The sequence below is a fragment of the Pristiophorus japonicus genome, chromosome 3, assembly GCF_044704955.1.
Source record: "Pristiophorus japonicus isolate sPriJap1 chromosome 3, sPriJap1.hap1, whole genome shotgun sequence".
NCBI classification, from domain to species: Eukaryota; Metazoa; Chordata; class Chondrichthyes; family Pristiophoridae; genus Pristiophorus; species Pristiophorus japonicus.
In genome coordinates, this window is record NC_091979.1 from 275,289,024 (window position 1) to 275,312,037 (window position 23,014).

At 43.7% G+C, this 23,014-nt stretch overlaps 1 protein-coding gene across 4 annotated transcripts in view; it reads right to left on the reverse strand.

Annotated features, from left to right (window-relative positions):
* Positions 1 to 20,372, reverse strand: part of LOC139260297 (C-terminal-binding protein 2) — a 318,546-nt gene extending 298,174 nt beyond the window's left edge. For 3 of the 4 annotated variants that reach the window (XM_070876739.1, XM_070876738.1, XM_070876735.1), the window contains exon 1: positions 19,945 to 20,372. The gene's annotated coding sequence lies outside the window, so the exon portion shown is untranslated. Of the gene's footprint in view, positions 1 to 16,547; positions 17,278 to 19,944 lie in introns of those variants that run through there. The other variant, XM_070876736.1, reaches the window with a different exon arrangement.
* Between the last annotated feature and the right edge of the window lie 2,642 nt (positions 20,373 to 23,014).

Here is a 23,014-nt window from a genome sequence, read left to right on the forward strand (position 1 = left end):
CCTGCGCTAATTTCTATTTATGCGACTTGGCATTAATTTGTTTATCTCATAATACTCCTGTGAAGCGCCTTGGGATGTTTCACTACATTAAATGCGCTATGTAAATATGAGTTGTTGTTGTTAAAAATGAAGAATGAATTAGGGTCAACTCTGGAATTCCCTGCAGGTTATTTGATTGTGATTCACAATTTGTGGACTCACGTACTGTATATATTGATCCAAAGCAATGCACTGTGTCTGCACCTGTAATTCACCCTCGTCATATTAACAAATGCCTTGGGTCATTTTACGATGTTAAAGGCGGTATATAAATGCAATGTTATTATCCTATGTGCAGATTTTTATTTATGCCATCAATGCACCTGCAACTCGATGTGGAAATGTTTTCAATATTTGCTGTTTATACAGTTCATGTCTCCCGAGGAAGAAGAATGTCTGCTCAGCACCTACCAACAGCAGCAGAGCGGAGAATCAAAGGCACTAGCCCCATCCAGGGATGCAGTGGTGCCTAGCTACGGTCTTAAAAGTGTCAGTAAAGTTAACACAAAGAAAAGTAACATCTAAAAATAACTACCAGAACTCAGTGCCTTTCTGAGAAGTCAAAAGCAACTTTCTAAAGGCTGAAGGGTTAACGTGCTGACCACAGTTGGAGAAGTTGGTTGCAGAAGATAAATGAGATAATAGGAAGAAAATTACACAAAAACTAGCAGTTAGAAGTCTGCTTCTGACCATCTGATATCTGGACATATTGTTCTTGGAAGTTTCTGTGTTTGGTGTCAATATAATAATGTAATATAACAATATAATAATAGAACAATGTAATCATAACGATGGCCAAACATTACACTTTGTTCACTGTCCAACATTGCCTCCCAGTCCACCAACACCTTAAATGTAAAATTTTCATCCATGTGTTCAAATCCCTCCATGCCCTCACCCCTACCTGTCTCTCTAGCCTCCTCCAGCCCTACAATCCTCTGAGAAATGTGCATTCCTCCAACTTCGGCCTCTTACACATCCACACTCCCTTTGCCCTACCATTGACAGCCGTGCCTTCAGCCATCTCGGCCTTAAACTCTGGAATTCCCTCCCTAAACCTCTCTCTTCTCCTTTAAGGCCCTGAGATTTATAAAGTTATGTGCAAGAGCATGACAAGGCAGCAAATGTGCATTCATGCTTAACAGGAGCTGAACAACAGTACAATGTAAAATCTGAAATCTTTGCATATTAAGGTTTGGAGCAGAAACATTTACATAAACAGCCCCCGTGCAAAAATGACTGCAATAATAAATAACAGAGCCTGCACTGCATGCTGTACTGTAAATCAGTAGGGCTGTGAACACATCCTTGCTGCTAGCAATTTGGGGGAAATATTAATTCTTGACTGAACTCCTGAGTAACACAGTCAGTTCCTGTTAAATGCACAATCCGTTTCCACAAAGCTGTTCTCACTTATCAGCAGTGTTGGCATCACACTTTCAAACTGGGTTAACTTTTATTCACTTATGGTCAAATACTGGGTAAACTATGGTTAAAAGGTTACTGCACAAGATAAAAGTTCACGGGGTTGGGGGTAATATATTAGCATGGATAGAGAATTGGCTAACTAACAGAAAACAGAAAGTCTGGATAAATGGTTCATTCTCTGGTTGGCAACCAGTAACTAGTGGGGTGCCGCAGGGATCAGTGCTGGGACCCCAACTATTTACAATCTATATTAACGACTTGGAAGAAGGGACTGAGTGTAACGTAGCCAAGTTTGCTGATGATACAAAGATGGGAGGAAAAGCAATTTGTGAGGAGGACACAAAAAATCTGCAAAAGGGCATAAACAGGCTAGTGGGCAAAAATTTGGCAGATGGAGTATAATGTTGGAAAGTGTGAGGTCATGCACTTTGGCAGAAAAAAATCAAAGAGCAAGTTATTATTTAAATGATTGCAAAGTGCTGCAGTACAGCGGGACCTGGGGGTACTTGTGCATGAAACACAAAGGGATAGTATGCAGGTACAGCAAGTGATCAGGAAGGCCAATGGAATCTTGGCCTTTATTGCAAAGGGTTGGAGTATAAAAGCAGGGAAGTCTTGCTACAGTTATAAAGGGTATTGGTGAGGCCACACCTGGAATGCTGCGTGCAGTTTTGGTTTCCATATTTACGAAAGGATATATTTGCTTTGGAGGCAGTTCAGAGAAGGTTCACTAGGTTGATTCTGGAGATGAGGGGGTTGACTTATGAGGAAAGGTTGAGTAGGTTGTGATTCTACTCATTGGAATTCAGAAGAATGAGAGGTGATCATATCAAAACGTATAAGATAATGAGGGGGCTTGACAAGGTGGATGCAGAGAGGATGTTTCCACTGATAGGGGAGACTAGAACTAGAGGGCATGATCTTAGAATAAGGGGCCGCCCATTTAAAACAGAGGTGAGGAGACATTTCTTCTCTCAGAGGGTTTTAAATCTGTGAAATTCGCTGCCTCTGTGGAAGCTGGAACATTGAATAAATTTAAGACAGAAATAGACAGTTTCTTAAACGATAAGGGAATAAGGGATTATGGGGAGTGGGCAGGGAAGTGGAGCTGAGTCCATGATCAGATCAGCCATGATCTTATTGAATGGCGGAGCAGGCTCGAGGGGCCGTATGGCCTACTCCTGTTCCTATTTCTTATGTTCTTATGGAATATATATATAAACATTAACCAATCATTTTGCTTTGGATGTTTACACAGTTTTCCAGGATGCGTAGGTACGCTTTTCTGCAGTGATTTATATGTCACACGATCATCCGTCACCTGAGGTGTGGTGTACTTCAGGGATGAAAAGCTTTCTTCAGAATCTGGACTCACTCCCACAGATTCTGTTGAACCTCTTGTACTCTGGGACATTTTTTAAGTGACTGAGCTGATCAAAGGATAAGGTGAAATATGGAAGATGAAATACAAGAATAATTTTCTGATGCACAATTTCGTATGCAATTTTCATGAACGATTCTCCAAAGTACCAACAGTTTCATTGCATGAATTCTGAAACTTGCTGTGATTTAGTATGCAGTGTTGAAACTCCTTTATGAGGATTTGCATCAGTAGCTTTTCATCAATATAATCCCAATGTATAAAGCTCTGTGAAAATGTTCGGGTTTTTTTCTATTTAAAATCAACAAAACTACAAAAATCCAAACTCATTTTCCGTCCCCATCCCAATGGAACATCACTAGCAACTGCTTATTCAGACAAAACATCTAAAGTTCATTCATTAAAACACACAGACAGCATCCAAGAAGTAAGTCTGTTTCTCCTGTGGCCTTTCCCCTCCCCCCTCCCCACAAAGATTCATTTTCTTGATGAAAACTAGAACAAAAAGACAACAAGCACAAAGAAAATGCACCAGGTTTAGAATTTTCAGCTTGAAACGACATTTTTGACAAAGCATTTAGGTGGCATTTTCCCCTCATCTGTAATACACGGTGGAAATGAACCCAATTCCTCCCCATGCTCCTAGTCCTCAGCTGGTCTCATTCAGTTTTATTACAATTGTCTATTTATTGAATCGTCAGGCCTGAGTGAATCACATTCCAGACTTCATATATTGGCATGTCTGGTAACGCAGAAGGTGCAATTTGGGCTCTAAATATGTTCAAATGTGTAATCTTCACAAAAAGGAATACTCACTCATTGCATTAAGAGAAGACAGCACACATTATCGAGTTAACAGCAGTGAACAGAATAGGTGCATATAGAAAACAGGTTGAGATTTTTAATTCCTGTTCAATTCACAGCGATAGTCAATTCAACGGAATCAATACGTACACTATACCCGCATTTACAGAATATTGATGATACATTTTTAAACAGATCATGACAACATTTTACAGAATAAATTTAATGCTGGCAGTAATGGCTGGCTCGGCCTTCAGAGAGAGACGGAGTATGGCACTCAACATGAAACGTCATTGATGCCACACAATTGTCACTATAGCAGACAAAACAAAAGTGCAGATTTCGCCCCTTGACCTGTTGAGGATATGAGGCATTCCCTGCACACTGGGAAATTAGTGCTTACACATCACTCATGTCTAAAAACAGTACGGAATAATCATCGATACGTCATGGTTGATTTCCTGAAGCATGAGTAAAGATGAATGCACTTGGTCTCACTTACGGGAAGTTATTTTTTTTTTACAGACTAATGTTGAATGATCCATGGTGTTGACTAATTAGCAATAATAATCAAAAGATGTGAGGGTGTGGACTACAGGTTACCTGACAGGTGCCACACATCACATCCACTGGTGCAGTGCTAATCAGAATGAAAACTGGTAGGACCACCGCACACTCAGATATTTTGTCTCTCTCCAGAAGAGATCCCACTGATTACATTTCTCCAAGACAAACGGACAAAATATTCCAATAACATTCCACAAAAGTACACGGAGTGACCTGTGTTTTTGTAAATTTGTGAATTACGCCCATCAGGATTATTTAGACAAGGAGAAACAGTCATTAATCACCAATTAACACGCACTTTTTTATGACTGCTCAAATTACAAATTGCTCTATTCACAACAAAAACAGCAGCCTAGGAAACACCACTGTGCTTAAAGCTACTCAACCTCACAATTTTCAGTTACTTTTATAACATGTTCAAAAAAAATCACGACTGTACAGCTCCCTTAATTGACTAACATCGGAACGAGAGACTTCTATCCAATTAAGCAGTGTCCACGGAGACAAAAGGTGCGCCCACCTCCCAAAGCTTTTCCTGAATGTAAACACTTCCATCTCTCTTCTGAGGCTTTTATTTCTAATGAATGCAAAGTAGATCACACACCAAAAAAATCCTGAAATTATGAAACGTTTTGTTCAGTGTTGAATTTATTACTTTGGTACTTTTATCTCCCAAAATGGTGCCTTCTGCTGTCCAATCTGTCTGATCAATAGGGAATTTGATGGCTGTTGATTAGATCAGCAAACCAGACATGGTGAAAGAAAATGGGAAAATGAATGATAATCAATCTTAATGGCAAACTTTAATCTAAGTATTTCCTAAGACAACTAAATGGATAATGTCACAATATGAAAAAAATGGAGAAAAGTTAATACTCTAATGAAAAAATGTATTATGAAAAAAACTACAAATTAGTACATTCCTCCCCTCCTCCAAATTTTTTCGCATTCCACTCTCCTAGCTCTTGCTGTGGTATAGCTCTATAAGCACTCGCAGTCCTCCAGTACCTTATCCAAGTAGCCATTCTTTTTGGGTGTTAGCCTAGACAACAAGCTATTACTATCCTCATCCAATGTACATCCCTGCGTACGTTCCAGCAGGGGTCATGGATAGCAACTATGAGCTGATTCCCAGCCCAGGTGTGCAGAGTGTAGTAACTCGCCAGGGACAAGGAATCCAACCTGGGACCTTCTGGCCTCTATCACCACACTAAACTGGCAAATTAAATTTAAGCATTTTTACGAGAAATATAGAAAGCCGCACAGGTCAGGAAGATCCCAATTAAATGGAGGTTGATGCCCACAGCTTGGACTGCCACCATCGACCACAGTGCCCCATCATAAAGGGAAGTAAAAATCTGACAGGATTCCCACTCATGACTACGACCCAGTGACTCCAGCTGGAAGTGCATGTGTGTGACTATCAGGCAAGGATGTCAACAGGCTTGGCTGCGATCTCACTTGTGGTTCCAACAGCCTGCCAAATTGATGGTCAAGGCTCACAGATGAATAATGGCCACTTGAGCTTGGTATTGGGAGCAGGGGTAAAGAGAACCTTGTGCTCGTCCATCAGTCCCCACAACTGAAACCCAAAGCCCCATCCTGAGCCACCCAAACACAATTTGTTTCAGCAATGCATCACAGGGCTAATGGCTTCTTTATAGGTCTCCAACTCAATAAAGTACCTTGTTGAAATTCATTGTTATCCGCTGTGCAACACTTAGTGCCTGTAGCACTGGACTGAATAGTAAGCACAGCCTTTATTTCCACACAACAGTTACTGATGGATTTGAACAGTTTTATTTATGTATTAAGGCTCATGGTGAGTCACTAAGTTAATGGTTCATGGTGGCTCCATGACTCACTGGTAAATCAAATTATTTTTGGTGCTGTCACAGTCTCATAAACTGTATTCCTGAATCTATTTAGGGACTATTTAAGATGATGACCATCAACTTCTGGATAGACAAGACCTCACACAACATAAAAGCGTAGTTTCAGATCTCCTTTCCCTTATAGGGGTGTCTCCAGTGACAAAAACATCACCAGAGGCAACCCAGTTATGCAAAAAACCCGATACCAGTACTCCAGGGACAACCAAACTTCCCTTAGAAGGGGTTTCACTGGGAGCTCCCGATGAGAAAGTGCCACGAATAACAAAAGTATAGTATAGTATTAGGCAGTACCTCGTATCGAGGATGACCTGCTTCCACACCAAAAAGTGATGAGTTCACAGGCATTTCAATGAGGGACCTGACATTCTAGCTCCCGAACTACATAATGAAGGGTGGAAGATGCCTGTGCGTGGATTCTTTTAACGTGGGATGGCACTGTCAACTCATCAGCAGTATTTTTGCACAATAGCTGCCCTTTATAGATCTCGACCCCAGTATAAAGGAAGGTCCTTCCCAATCAGAAGCACAAAATCGCAGCTATAGTTTGGTGCTACCTCTGCAAAACTTATCCATGGCAGAGGTTCTGTTGTTGCCGAACCCACCTTGCACTACAGTGTAAACGGAATAGGTTCAGGAGCAACAGAATCAGTACAATCATGCAACCACTTGCGTTGGAATAAAAATGGGTTGTAAAGCTCTCATCCATTTCAACAGTTCACATTAAGATCCTTGAATTAAAAATGATTTGAAACTTATTCAAATCATGTCGAATAATTTATTTATTATTCCGATAATAAATTATGATTTGCATTTCCAAGCTGAACATAGCTGAACTCATTTAGCATTCATGGGTCATCTGGTCAGTCTCACCCATGGAAATAAAAAACAGATTCCAAAAATGGTCGTGACATACTCTCTATACATCACTTTTTTATAATCTATATTATTTTTCAGGGTAGTAACATTTTGATGAATGTTAAAAATTTGTGTCATAAAAGTCATGGGATGCAGTTGCTTAAAGCATTGCTCCACTCTAATCATTACCAAAATAAACTAAATCTGCCAGTTAGTTCATTTTGTTGCAAAATAAAAACAGACAAACATTTACATTTCACTGGTAATATAATAGCACTGGTAATATAATAAGTCTTCGCGGAGGAAAATAGCTCTCTGCATAAAATCTTCCTAGCTTCATTCCTGATTATAGGTTACAGACTTCAAAAGATCAGTGTCACCTTCAGAGGATCTGCTCCAAAGTTAATGCCCCTCAACTTTGTTAAACACAGCCCAAAACATTAACAGTAGAAAATAATTAACATGTTGGATATCTAAACTGAAGATTTTCAAGCTTCACTTGTCAAATGATCACTTAATAGTATTAGCGTTTTAAGTTGAGAATAGACAGCATGGAGCATTGTTAAATTCAATCTATCTCTCACTAAAGAAAAGAGCACATTACTGTTGGTCAGTAATAGCAAATGAACGCGCAAGGCATTTGTATGACATTCTTCATACATTGTTTAAGCAGAGGCAGTAACCCATTTCAGATAATGCATAAAATTAACATCTCTACTAAAATATCAGCCATCAGAATGTCATATAAACACGTTAAACATTTGTCAACCAATATCACTAGCAATAAAATCTAGACTATAATGTGCAATTAATAAAAGTGTCGTACAACATTCCTTCTTACAATTAACAAACTGATTATTCTTTTCCTTCCCGTTATATATTCTCCTTGCATAAATGTGGATAATTTTGTTTGGATTAAAACTAACTTGTGTTTTTAAATTTTGATGTAATGATAATCATCACATTTGCCAAGGGTGTTTAAGTCCTCTCATTACACACGAGCATTCTTTCGCTTCTCTCTTCACATTACGGTATATCACCAGCTTAGACGTCCGTTAGGCGGAGATAAAGAATTGCATGCAAAAGGCTGTTTTGCACCCACACGTTATTTCTTTCACCAGTGAGTCACAGTTAGTCTAAATCAAATGCATCAGATTCTCCATCGTCCATAAAGACAATCTGATGTTGCCCACAAACAGGGTCGCATACACAGAGTAAATACAGACCAAGACAGTCAAATACTCAATAGGACATGGGGACATGTCTCTTCTGCTATTGAAAAGGGGCAGGGGGGAATGGAACGGTGAAATATGGTGGGCAGCCACCCAGGGTTAAGTGATAGATATACAGATATTCTGGTGCTTGATTATTTTTAGGGATCAAAACGTTCCCATGGGGGATTAAATAGGTGGGGCAGGAAGGACTGTATATGGCCAGTGGAAGAAATGGGTTTGATGTAGTGAAAGCCCTTTTCTCATTCCATCTTGTAATGTTTTAAACAGGACTTAAGTGCTGCACAACTCCTTAGAATACTGCAGAGTTAATTTGCAATTGAAAGGAATAACTTGCTCCGGCAGTAATTTGGTACCACACCAGTAATAAATTTCATATCATGCTGGAGTGAGATAACATCTTTTAATAACAGAAGAATACTTGAGCACCTGTTGGCTTTAATCATAATTCACAAAATGTTGGACATACAACACACAGCTGCAGGCAACTATCAAACAGTGCAGTCTTTGTTTGGCCCAAGAAAATAAATAACTAAAAACAGTAGAAAATGGGTTGATTGTACTTGCATCAATCTTGGAAGTGTATCTGCGTGGGGTTACTGTAACTTTTCTAAATTCATTCATCACTACATTACTGCAAATCTCATTGTAATCCATTCGAAGTGAACCAGTAAAAAAAAACATTAAAATTCCTTGTATAAAGCATTCATTATTCATTTAGCGCTTCCTCTGAACCATGTGGAATTTACACTTCAAAATTAATTAATTACAAATCCCTCAAATAAACGGTTATTTTTGTTCCACTTTAGCATGAATCCGTGAATGGCTGTATTCAAAATGCCGGTTAGTAAATGAGGCAAGCAACCTGCAGTCAGTTTGAATGGGAAAAATATAGAAAGTGGCTTTTGAATCAAGTGGTCACTTCATACTACACAGGTGAAACTGTTGTTTAAAAGGGTAGAGCACAAGCAGGGCACCTTTCACACTCCTATTTAAAATGCTAAATTTTATAATAGAAAAATAAAGAACTCTTTATATGCACTGTGAGAAAACGACATCTATTGACTGGGAAACTGGCCATATGAGGATGTGATAGCTACTCTTAGCTTTCAGTCTATGTTGATCAGCATTAAAACAAGCTACAAAAAGAATGGAATCCAATTCAAAATGCCCGCCTGAGCTGTGGCTCAGTGGCAGCCTCTGAGCCAGAAGGTTGGGGGATGAAGTCCCACTCCAAGGACTTGAGCACCAAATCTATGCTGACACTCCGGAGTGCAATGCTGAGGGAGTGGGATGTTGGTTACCGTAAGGTGGATGTAAAAGATCCCATGCCACTATTCATAGAACAGGGGAGTTCTCCCTGGTGTCCTGGCCAATACATATCCCTCAACCATCATCATTAAAATAGATTATCTGGTCATTTATTTCATTGCTACATCTGGGGATTTCATTGCACTCCTGGCCGGCCTCCCACATTCTACCCTATGTAAGCAAAAGATGATCCAAAACTCGGCTGCCCGCGTCCTAACTCGCACCAAGTTCCGTTCACCCATCACCCCTGTGCTCACTGACCTACATTGGGTTCCGTTTAAGCAATGCCTCGATTTCAAAATTCTCATCTTTATTTTCAAATCCCTCCATGGGCTCGCCCCTCCCTATCTCTGTAATCTTCTCCAGCCCTACAACGCACCCCCCACCCCCCCCCCGAGATGTCTGTGCTCCTCTAATTCTGCCTTCTTTAGCATTGCTGATTATAATCACTCAACCATTGGTGACCGGTAGTACCTTCTGTTGTTCAGGCCCCAATCTCTGGAATTCCCTGCCTAAACCTCTCTGCCTCTCTTTCCTCCTTCAAGACGCTCCTTAAAGCATACCTCTTTAACCAAGCTTTTGGTCACCTGCGCTAATTTTTACTTATGCAGCTCGGTGTCAAAATTTTTTATCTCATAATACTCCTGTGAAGCGCCTTGGGACATTCCAGTATGTTAAAGGCGTTATATAAATACAAGTTGTTGTTGTTGTTGTCTGTGGGAGCTTGCTGTGCACAAATTGGCTGCCATGTTTCCTACATTACAATAGTGACTACACTTCAAAAATGCTTCTTGACTGGTTGTAAAGCACTTTGGGACGTCCTGAGGCCATGAAAAGCGTTCCCCAAATGAATAGGTTCTCCATCCAAAAGGATGTCTCCCTGAAGGATATCAATTATAGATTGACAGCCCACTTGGAGCTCTGTCTGAATAATGAGAAAAGATTTCTCCTCTATCCAAAAAGCCCGTGTGGGACACACTAGACTACAGCGGAAGAAGCCAGTGCACAAACTCCTGGGGACACTGGGATTCAAACTCCCTCTTTCCTTTTTAAATGGAAAAAGTTGAGAGTGGGTTCCATTTCCACTTTGAGTCAGATGCATTGGCTGCTGCTTGCAGCTAATCTTTTAAAACAAGCAGGTTCAGAAAAGTCTTTTTTGTGCTTTTTCTGTTCAAGGATCTAGTCAAGCAACAATTTAAAAACTGGCAGTCACTCACTGAATTAACAGCCTTAGAGTGCAAATGGAAGTTGAATTAGTGCAGAAGGAACTGAGTAATTCAGATACTATTTATAACCATAAATCTGCAAATAGAGAACTCTAAATAAGTAATCCAAATTCTCTAAACTCAGGATTCCTGACAGTATGACATGACCAAGTTCCACAACCAAACCTGTTGTGGTGAATTTACACTGATACAATCATCCCAGCTGGCCCGTCAAGCGGTCTTAACGCAACTTACTTTCAATATAATGATAACAGGTCATCGACCTGAAACGTTAACTGTTTCTCTCCCCATAGATGCTGCCTGACCTGCTGAGTGTTTACAGCATTTTCTGGTTTTATTTCAGATTTCCAGCATCCGCAGTATTTTGCTGTTACTTTCAATAGGGGTGTTTTTCACCTTGGTGGAAAAAATGGCAAAAAAAATGAAAAATCAAACACATTACACATCTGCCAATATCCAGCATTCTGATGCACACACACACATTCATTTTTTGCCATTTTTTCCAGATATATTTTAAAACATAACCTCATTTAACTTGATTAAAGACAGTTCTCCTCTTAAATCAACCATTTACCAGTTGCTCTGCTTTACTGTGGCCCATGCTGATTTGATTAATCAACAACAACTTGCATTTACATGGCATCTTTAACAAAATAAAGGTACATCAAATATGAGTCTTAAGAGGCTTTGGAAGATGTGGAAAAATGTAGCAAGGAGGATAGTAAAGCGGAGGGAAGGGGATTGCACATCGATTCAGAGATAATAGAAGCTGCGAGAGGGGATGTTAGATTCGGGTACGGCGGATGTAGCATGAAAACTGAAGTGAAGGGCAGCTCCGTGGTACAGCTGAGTTGACAGAATGATGAAATGCCAACTCAGGAGATCAAGCCTCAACTACTGCCTACACACGCACTTAGCAAGCTTCATGTCTGTTGACAGTCACAGTCCTTGCTGAAATGTTAGTTCATCTCCAGGAGAAAGAAACTAGCAGGATTAGTTGGGTTTCACAGAAGTAAAACTTCTAACAGCTGATCAAGACAAGAGTGTGGGCAGCAATCATGGGGAAGAATGCAGCTATCCCTTCTGTTAAAGGAACAACTTCAGTGGTGGGAGGCAACATTGAGAGTCTAAAAAACATTAAAGACTAAGAAAAATATAAATGGAAAAATAATAAAATGCCTAAAGTTCCACTTTCAACATCTTCCATCCTATCTGAAGTCCTGTTATACACAATCATTTTACTGTGCTTCATTTTTTTTTATACAACAACCACATTAAGAGCCAGAGCGGCACATGAGGCAACCCATTTCTTTCACCGCTTTCTTTTTACATCCAACAGATCATGCTCTGGGTTCTTCCCATAATAAAGACCCTTTCTACGTAGGTAGGTTGTTAACCCGACACACAACTCCCTACCAGCAGGACCAGCGAGATACAATGGGGGAAATCGCCACTTCCCTCCCATTGGATGCGAGCACACCAATGGATGTCAACCAGTATCCAGAGACCGAAGAGTAGCTAAGTAAAATGTACTTCCTTGAAGATGTAAAACTTGTAGTTAAGACATGTAAACTGTTTGAGTGAAGCCCTAGGAAGCTGCTGATTTGCTCTGGATAGTGCTAATGCAACTGTTGCACAAACAGAGCTTCAGAATAGCAGCAAACATTTTGTCTGGAATAATTATTGACCGTCACGACTGCATAATGCTTTGTGATGCTTCTTTTTCTCACATCCAACTGTAAATTTCTTTTTCTTATTCACCCAAGTTGCATTTCTCATCTGTTTTGAAGTCACCCCAGCAACCACTATCAAAACAAAGTTAATTGTCTGAACAGTGAGATATTTTCAAAATAACGTGCATTCAGAAGATTTTTTTTCATACTTGGACAGATTTCTATCCTTATATACCCCTTTAAATTAATTAGTGAAGCAGTTGAAAATACATAATAACGTAAGAAATAGGAGCAGGAGTAGGCCATATGGCCCCTCGAGCCTGCTCCGCCATTCAATATCATGGCTGATCTGATCTTGGCCTCAACTCCACTTTCTTGTTTGTTCCCCATAACCCTTGACTCCCCTATAGTTCAAGAATCTGTCTATCTCAGCCTTGAATATATTCAATGACTCTGCCTCCACAGCTCTCTGGGGTAGAGAATGCCAAAGATTCATGACTCTTTGAGATAAGAAATTCCTCCGTATCGCCATCTTAAATGAGCGACTCCTTATTCTGAAACTATGTCCCTTAGTTCTAGATTCCCCCACGAGGGGTAACATCCTCTCAGCATCTACCCTGTCAAGCTCCTTCAGAATCCTGTATGTTTCAATAAGATCAACTTTCATTCTTCTAAACTTCAATGAGTACAGGCCCAACCTTTCCTCATATTACAACCCTTCAACCTAGTGAACCTTCTCTGAACTGCGTCCAATGCAAGTATATCCTCTTTAAATATGGAGACCAAAACTGTATGTAGTACGCTAGGTGTGGTCTCACCAATGCACTGTGTAGTTGTAGAAAGATTTTTATACTTTTATAATCCATCTCCCTTGCAATAAAGACCAACATTCCATTAGCCAATCCTCTATCCATGCTAATATATTACCCATAACACCTTGAGCTCTTATCTTGTGTAGTGACCTTTTATGTGGCACCTTATCGAATGCCTTTTGGAAATCCAAATACACTACATCTACTGGTTCCCCTTTATCCACCCTGCTCGTTACATCCTCAAAAAACTCTAACAAATTTGTCAAACACGATTTCCCTTTCATAAAACCATAAAACCAAAATACATATACTTAAAAAACATCAGAAACAATACAACAGTCTGGTCCTGGTGGATTACAGTATAAATTAAGCCTGATGCTGAATCTGGATTTCTTAATTATGAATTAGAAATATCAGAGAGACAGATCTGAGTATTTTCACAACACTGCAAATTAAATGACCTAAATTTAACAACTGAATTAAACACACGCATTTCAAGTGAGTGGAAAGAACAATCTTACTCTGTCTGCACAACAAATTATTAAAATTTATTTATAGCAAGAGTTCTTCCGATGGGTTGTGGATAAAGGCAAAGCCCAGTGTAGCAATAAGCCACACAGACCAAAACGTCGCCAGGTTTAACTCCCAGTTTCACTCACTAAGTTGATCACAGCCAGGACAACAGTAGGGATGCTACAATTGGTCGGAGTGCCCCCTGAATTAGAGGAGCCAAGGTTCTCATTCCTGATCACTGTCCATTGATCACTAAAGGAATAAACTGCAATGTCCTGCCTGATCAAACAGCCTGTCAGGCTCATGTGAAGAGGACCGGAGGGCTCTGTTTAATTGTACCCAAGCAACAGCCAGAGCCTTCAGGAAACAGATGGTGTGGGAGAAAATTGATAGTACATTTATAGCAATTCACTTGTTTGATTTGCACCTCCCCTCTTACCCCACCCTCATGGGTAAATGAATCTTTGGGTGAGAGATCAGACACCGACCGAACTAGCTCCATTCAACCTGACCATCACAGGTACACAAGAAAAACCCAGAAGAATCACCACCCAACTACTCCCTCCCTATAGGAACATGCGAACAGGAGTAGACCATTCAGCCTCCCAAAATCTGGTTCACCATTTTATTAGATCATGGCTGGTCTGTACCTCAATTCCATTTACCCACCTTTTTTCCACTTGCCTTGATTCCCTTCCCTAACAACAATTATCAATCTCAGTCTTGGAAATTTCAATTAACCCAGCATCCACAGTCTTTTGGGAGAGAATTCCAGATTTCCACAACCGTATGTGTGTGGAAGAAGTGCTTCCAGATTTCACTGCGAACTGGCCTATTTCTAATGTTATTATATTCTGGATTCACCCACTAAAGAAAATAATTTCTCTGTATCTACCCTATCATTTTAAACATCTCAATTAACTCACCCCTCAGTCTCCTAAACTCAAAGGAATCGAAATCAAGTCTATGGAACCTCATAATTTAACCCTTTTAGCTCCAATTTCAATCTGATGAATCTGCTCTGCACCCCTTCCAAGACCAATATATCTTCCCTGAGGTGCGATGCCCAAAACGGAACACAGTACTCCAGATGGGGTTTGAGCAAGGCTTTGTACAACGGAATCTTAATTTTCTCCTCTTTGTAATCCAACTCCCTTGAGATAGGGGCCAACATTCCATTAGCCTTTTGATTGCTTTTCATATCTGTGCACTAGGGTATTAGTGATTTAAGAACATGGACACCTAAATCGCTTTGCACCTCCACAGCTCCGAGTCACTCCCCATTAAGAAAAATATTCTGATTTGTCTTGCTCAAATCCAAAGTGGCTGGCTTCACACTTGCCCACATTGAACTCAATCTGCCATAGTTTTGTCCACTCACATCTACCCAATTTACTGTGCCTTCTAAGTTAATGTCATTTGTAAACTTGAATATACATCTCTCTATTCCTTCATCCAAGTCATTAATACATGGTGAAATCTGAGGCCCAAGGACAGAACCCTGGGGAAGACCACTTGTCAACTCCCACCAATCAGAGAATGTTCCTTTTGTCACCACTCTATCTCTTACTTCACAACTAATTAGCGACCCATTTAACATGCTCCCGCATACGGATTTTTTAAAAGCATTTTCTCCAGTGATAGCACTGTTTCCTTGGAGTAGCTGATATGTTTTTTGAAAGTTAGAACGGGGAAGTGGGAGGGATCTCTCTACGAGCATGTCACTATTTGCAGGGGTCCCCCACATGGAAAAGTATGAAAACTATCAAGAAGTGTCGAACCTCTGCAGCTTTCCTGATGACCAAAATGGGTTAGTAATGTTGTGCCAGTGTCTACTTTCTAAAGTCCCTTTTCATTGGAACAGTAAGATTTAAACCGCATCCTCCCTTGATTTTAAGAATCTATGGCATTAGATTGATCATTTACAGTACATTTGAAAGTCATTTTAATCTCACTAATATATCACCAAGTAATTTAAAGAATAATCAAGCAGCTTTGAAATTTCCTAAATCAATCTCTATTGAACAGCACAGCTGGGTTACTGTAAAAGTCAAACTCTAAAGCCATTTTATCTTAATTATACAACAAACTCAGAGTCTGATGTAAATCTATTTGTGAAATTAACCAATATTTCTATTACTAATTCATCATATTTCACCTTGCCTTGTTCAACTGGGAAGAAAACTCTTAAGATTACGTGTTAGGTTATTTCACATCACTATTTAATCATTTACCAATGATATAATCTGACAAAGTGTCTATTGTCTGGATAATGCTAACTGTTACACATTATGTATCCTGAAAGATATCTGCACCAAACACCTGGCAAACACACACAATACCAAGTTCAGGCCCATATCCTGCATGGGTCAAAGGTCACTTATTGGAACTTCCATACTGTATTTATGTTTTATTAGTAATCAATAAACCATACAAAATCAATTAATTCATAAGGAAAAGACTACAGAATAAATACATTATTCAACAAGCAGTACTCACTGACCATACATAACCCTGGATTAATATCTGTGCACCACCCTCAGCTTGCCAAGTGCGAAGCAGTGAAAAAAAAGTGCTTCTCGCTAACCCTGGATTGTTTGTATTTAAATGTCACTACATTTTTTAAATTGAAAAAAATGATAATCCTGGTGTTGTTTTATAAAACTTGGGGGGAAAAGGGGCTCTGTTTAGAACACACATTGATGTGTGTTGATTTAATGAAGCCTGGTTTGTAACAAAAGACTGTTTCCTACATTTAAAACATCAAACTTTATAACTATGCCACTTTATGCAATAGTGTTAGTCACTCACAATCACAGTGCTGTGTGGAGAAAGACATCCATCAGAGAGGCATGTGTTCTTTTGGCAAGTTAGACTTCAGATCAGAAAATTCTGAATGTCAAAATGGTCGACTCCTAAAACTGAAAACACTTCAAAGCAATTTAAAAATCGATGGGTGTTTTTTTGTAAAAGCTCCTTCGCAGTGGAAAGTTATTGAGTTTCCCTCTTCTTAAAAAAAAGACAGGAGGACTTTTTACACATGGTTTGTGGAGAGAGTGGGGCAAGGGATTGACAAGCCGGGTCCGGCCCATCCCGGCTCAGGGGGAACTTTCCAGAGGGAAGGGTAAAGGGGATAGGTGAGGGGTGAAGCCGGGGTCACTCTCGTCCCGTCGATCATCACAGGCCCGGCTGCAGCTCTGGGATGTGAAGAGCGGGAACCCTGGGCTGATGTTGTCCATCACATCCCGGCACCAACTACACCGGGCAGCCCGGGCCTCTCCCGGGACAGTGACCTTCCCATCCCACTCTCTCCCGGGATAGTCCCCGGGCCGCCCGCCGGCCTTGGGCGGCTGCTTAGTTTGTTGACCTCGATCACAATTTACAAAACCACCTTCTCACAGCCGCGACTGAGGCTCTGCCGGCGGCGGGCGTGCTGGAGCCGGGCCCCACGGAGAGCCCCGCCGGGGCAGCCAGCCATCTGCCCAGAGGGGGCCTCGAGGGTCGGAGTAAGCTCCTGAACGGGCGACAACACCTGGACCTGATCACTCACACGGGGTGGGGGGGCGGAGAGAGAGAGAGAGCGGGTGGGGGGGCGGAGAGAGAGAGAGAGGGTGGGGGGGCGGAGAGAGAGAGAGAGAGGGTGGGGGGCGGAGAGAGAGAGAGAGAGGGTGGGGGGGCGGAGAAAGAGAGAGAGAGGGTGGGGGGGGGGCAAAGAGAGAGAGAGGGTGGGGGGGGCAGAGAGAGAGAGGGTGGGGGTCGGGGGCAGATAGACACTGGGGGGGAGGGGGGCAGAGGGTGGGGTGGGCAAGAGGGGAGGGGATGGGGTGAGCAAGCGAGGGGAGGAGTGGGCAAGAGGGGAGAGGGGGGGTGGAGGCGTGCAAGAGAGATGGGGGGGCAGAGAGGGTGGGAGATGGGGGGGCAGAGAGGGTGGGAGATGGGGGGGCAGAGAGGGTGGGAGATGGGGGGGGCAGAGAGGGTGGGAGATGGGGGGGGCAGAGAGGGTGGGAGATGGGGGGGGCAGAGAGGGTGGGAGATGGGGGGGGCAGAGAGGGTGGGAGATGGGGGGGGCAGAGAGGGTGGGAGATGGGGGGGGGCAGAGAGGGTGGGAGATGGGGGGGCAGAGAGGGTGGGAGATGGGGGGGCAGAGAGGGTGGGAGATGGGGGGGCAGAGAGGGTGGGAGATGGGGGGGCAAGAGAGAGAGGAGGGAGGGCTTGGGCAAGGGAGGGGAGTGATGGGCAAGAGAGAAAGGGGTGGGCGAGATGGGGAAAGAGGAGATGTGGGCAAGATTGAGAGGGTGGGGGCGAGAAAGAGGGGGAAGGGTGAGGGGGAGGGGGAGCGAGAGAGAGGGGGAGGGTGGGCGAGAGAGAGGGGGGAGGGTGGGCGAGAGAGAGGGGGGAGGGTGGGCGAGAGAGAGGGGGGAGGGTGGGCGAGAGAGAGGGGGGAGGGTGGGCGAGAGAGAGGGGGGAGGGTGGGCGAGAGAGAGGGAGGAGGGTGGGCGAGAGAGAGGGGGAAGGGTGGGGGCGAGAGAGGGGGGGGAGGGAAGGCGAGAGAGAGAGGTGGGAGGGTGGGCGAGAGAGAGAGGTGGGAGGGTGGGCGAGAGAGAGAGGTGGGAGGGTGGGCGAGAGAGAGAGGTGGGAGGGTGGGCGAGAGAGAGAGGTGGGAGGGTGGGCGAGAGAGAGAGGTGGGAGGGTGGGCGAGAGAGAGAGGTGGGAGGGTGGGCGAGAGAGAGAGGTGGGAGGGTGGGCGAGAGAGAGAGGTGGGAGGGTGGGCGAGAGAGAGAGGTGGGAGGGTGGGCGAGAGAGAGAGGTGGGAGGGTGGGCGAGAGAGAGAGGTGGGAGGGTGGGCGAGAGAGAGAGGTGGGAGGGTGGGCGAGAGAGAGAGGTGGGAGGGTGGGCGAGAGAGAGAGGTGGGAGGGTGGGCGAGAGAGAGAGGTGGGAGGGTGGGCGAGAGAGAGAGGTGGGAGGGTGGGCGAGAGAGAGAGGTGGGAGGGTGGGCGAGAGAGAGAGGTGGGAGGGTGGGCGAGAGAGAGGGGTGGGCGAGAGAGAGAGGGGGGAGGGTGGGCGATAGAGAGGGGGGAGGGTGAGCGAGAGAGAGGGGGGAGGGTGGGCGAGAGAGAGGGTGGAGGGTGGGCGAGAGAGAGGGTGGAGGGTGGGCGAGAGAGAGGGTGGAGGGTGGGCGAGAGAGAGGGTGGAGGGTGGGCGAGAGAGGTAGGAGGGTGGGAGAGAGAGAGGGGGGAGGGTGGGAGAGAGAGAGGGGGGAGGGTGGGAGAGAGAGAGGGGGGAGGATGGGGGAGAGAGAGAGGGGGGAGGGTGGGCGAGAGAGAGGGGGGAGGGTGGGCGAGAGAGAGGGGGGAGGGTGGGCAAGAGAGGGGGTGGGCAGAGAGTGGAGAATGGGTGGGCAGAGAGAGGGGATGGGGTAGGAAGAGTGGGAAGAGGGGGGTGGGGTGGGATGGCGGGAAAGAGTGTGTGGGGTGGGGCAGAATGTGTTGGGTGGGGGGGCAGTGTGTGTGGGATTGGGGGCAATGTGTGGGGTGCGGGGCAGAATGTGTGGGGTGGGGGGGCAGTGTGTGGGGTGGGGAGGAGAGTGTGTGGGTGGGATGGGGCAGTAGTGTGTGGAGTGTGGGGCAGAGTGTGTGGGGTGAGCGGCCAGAATGTATGGGGTGGGGGGCAGTGTGTGGGGTTGGGGGGCAATGTGTGGGGTGGGGGGGGCAGTGTGTGGCGTTGGGGGGCAGTGTGTGGGGTGGGGGGGGCAGTGTGTGGGGTGGGGGGGCAGTGTGTGTGGGGCACAGTGTGTGGGATGGGGAGGGAGAGTGTGTGGGATGGGAGGGAGAGTGTGTGGGATGGGAGGGCAGTGTGTGGGATGGGGAGGGAGAGTGTGTGGGATGGGATTGGGCGGCAGGGTGTGGGGTGGGGAACAATGTGGATGGGGTGGGAGGCAGTGTGTATGGGGGGGGCAGAGGGTGAGTGTGTGGGGGAAGGGGTGAGAAAGTGTGTGGGTGGGGAGGATGAGGTGGGGCAAGTAGGGAGGAGAAGGAATGGGTGAGGGAGGAGGGATGAGACTGTGGGTTGAGGTGGGCAGTGGATGGGATGATGGGGTGGGAGGAGGAGGAGGAGAGAGGGCGGGGACGGGAGAGGTGGGGAAAGGGGCGGCCGATCCGGCTCGCTGCGGGGAGGGAGAGCAGCCGCCGCTCGCACAAAACACCGGTACCTCTGCTCGCTGCCCAGCGCCAAGTTACAGCCTGTGCCCCGGCACCATCGTCACCATCTCCATCACTTGGCGTCCTCGCACACGTTTGCCATCGGCTCTCTCCGGACAGCTGGTCCACATCAAAAAAAAATAAACTTAATCCTCCAACTACAGCCTGTAAGATCCGAGCGGCGGAGCCGATCCCTCAGCAGCGGCGGCGGCTTCTTCTCGCAGAGAGAGAGAGAGCGATCCAGGCGGGTTTCCTGCCCAAATCCTCGGCGACCGCCACTATCGTGTGTGTGTGTGTGTTGCTCTAGGTGGATGGAAGCAGCGATCGGGCTTCCTCGTCTCCCCCCAAAATAATGGAGTTGTAGAGCGAGGAGCCGGGCAGGAGGGGGGACTTGCTCGGCTCTGCTGCGATCCTGCTCGGCTCCGCGGGCGGGGTCTGCTACAAACCAATGACACAGCCCCACATGGACAACCGCGCCTCCAACACTTGCACTACAGGCGCTCACTTTTACACTTCGCCTGATAGCATCGACACGCAGACACCAGGAGCTGAGACATACCCTTCAAAAAAACAACTGCACCGCCTACAAACCTCAACTTTCCAAACTGCAAGCTTTCTTTAAATAAAAGACAATCTGAATGATTGTGTTGCCATTTTTTTTCACCTCAGCAGCCTCACTTTTTTCAAAAGCATCACATTTACTACAATCCAATGCAAGTGAGGTGGCCCAACTTTTTTGTTAATTCCTTACCACAGAGTTCCGCAGCCCACATATCAACACTGACCAACTACCTCTGCTCATTTTGAAAAATAATATTGTTTAATTAAATACACATAAAAGCTGCAGACTTCAGTCAAAATTTAATTTTGTCTAATTGAATATTGATAAAAGCAATACCCTAAACTAAGTTACAGGCTTAGATTAAAAAATAATGTGTAATTAAAAAGGAAATAAAAGCGCTCTGCTCTTCCCCTATCAAGCTAAGTTAAAAAGTTGTTTATATGCCAGTGGGTTTACCGGTTTGAATTTGGAGGCTCTTGAGGTTCAGAACATTCTGTTCTCAGTATAATTCTCTCATTGATGACTTCAGGATTTATCTATCTACATCACCAACAGCATTTAGCAAAGTTTTGTATCCATGCGGGTCAAACTCCAGTAAGCGTTTTTGTCAGACACATCTAGTGGCCCATCAGGCCAATTGCCTTTCCACTCTTGCATCTAGTGTGTGGTGTCACTTCAGACATCAGAAATATAAAAAAGGAAGAGAAAGAATGCCAGTCATTTCCTCCTGGTGTTTCTGACTTTGATAACCTGGCATCTCCCCAAGGGAGAAGCTGGGAATTTACAAGCAGCTCCAAATTATATAAACTTCAACAATTCTTAGCTAAGCTCAGGATGTGCCCATTTAGGCCACTTTCCCAGAGACCTTAAAGGGAAAGACTAGAACGCCAGTTTAATAACTAAATGTCACAACCCTGTTTCACCCCCTACTTTCCATGAAGAACTACATAAAAGATCAGCAACTTGTTATTACATTTAATGATACAGGTTTAGTGGACAAAAGTTAATTTCAAGCCTTGTGTACAGTTCTAAAATCCATTACATTTCAAATGCTGATATTAACCATTCATTATTTAGCAAATAACGATTGTATTTCTGGTAATTATGATATAAATGAATATCAGCCTGGGTGGAATACACTAATATAAATTTGAAATCCCTATTGCCAGAAAATAGACAATATGGTTAATTAATGCATTTATTCCATATGAATAAATATTAGTAATATTAATTCAGTATTTATTTTTAGATTCCATTTTTAAACCCTGAAACAATTTATGTCATGTAGAAAGGAATTGTTTTGACAAAATGTAACCTGGTACCGATATACAAGATTGTATGTGGCAGACTTTTGCTGCTTTTTTGGCACAAGTATGGAAGTATTGGAATTCTTCCAAATGTCATGAAGCAGCAGGAGAATACATGGAAAATCTTCTAAAACATCTTCACTTACTGTGGGATTCACACAAAAGGCATTTTTTTCCCCTTACAAGCCACTCACCATCAGTCGTGCTCCATAATCAGTTGGCAGAAGTGGGATGAGGGATACAATTATTCCCTCCCTCTCACTGCGATTCCACAAAGTGCTCCTTCTAATGGTACAAAAGTGATGACATTCTCTCAACAGAGCCAAGTGAGTACAGGTAACAAGCAGGGCCAAGACTCACAGTGACACCCTCCTGTTTAGGACAACTGATGGAACAATCAAGCTGCCAAAAATTAGCTTTCAATTACTGAAATCTAAAGCACCAGCCTGTTTACTGAAGGCAAGCCGACTTTTAACAATATGAATTAACCTGAAAATGACAGGAACAATAATTGAAGAATGGAACTTCCTGTGTTTAACTCTAAAAATAGGTATCAACAAATAGAGGCCTACCAATAAATTCTTATAAAATCTGCAAAATAACATTTGGGTTTCAATTTCAGAGGAATCTTTCTTACCATGCTGCTGCATCAACCTCTATTCCAACCACACTGTATGGAACAGATGTGCTATAAGGTGAGAGAACGGTATTTCCCTCCGTCAGTGTCATACAGACCAGTTCTGGTGGAGAGTTCTGGATATTTGTACATATTTGTTGTTGAATTTTCCATTAGGTTCAGACACAATAAGCTTGGCAAAGGAAATCCCCAACTTGTAAAATGCATATGTTGAAGGAGATTCCCCTGGCTGATATCACCCCTATATACAACAATAACAACTTGCATTTATATAGCACCTTTAATGTAGTAAAATGTCCCAAGCTGATTCACAGGAGTGTTATCAAACAAAATTTGACAAAATGCAAGGTCAAAGATACAGATTTAAACAATGGAGATTTGTAAACAAAATTCCCTCAAATTAGCACTTCATTTTATTTTACTGCTATGGAGGAACATTCTGGTAGGCAGATTTTCCCGTCTTCACTAATTTTCATGAAAAAGGAGATGTAAGTAAAAAGTGGCACAGTAGAAGTAGCAAGAAATAATAAACAATTTCTCCTTGTTTCGTGTTTCACCTAAAACCTTTACCCCTC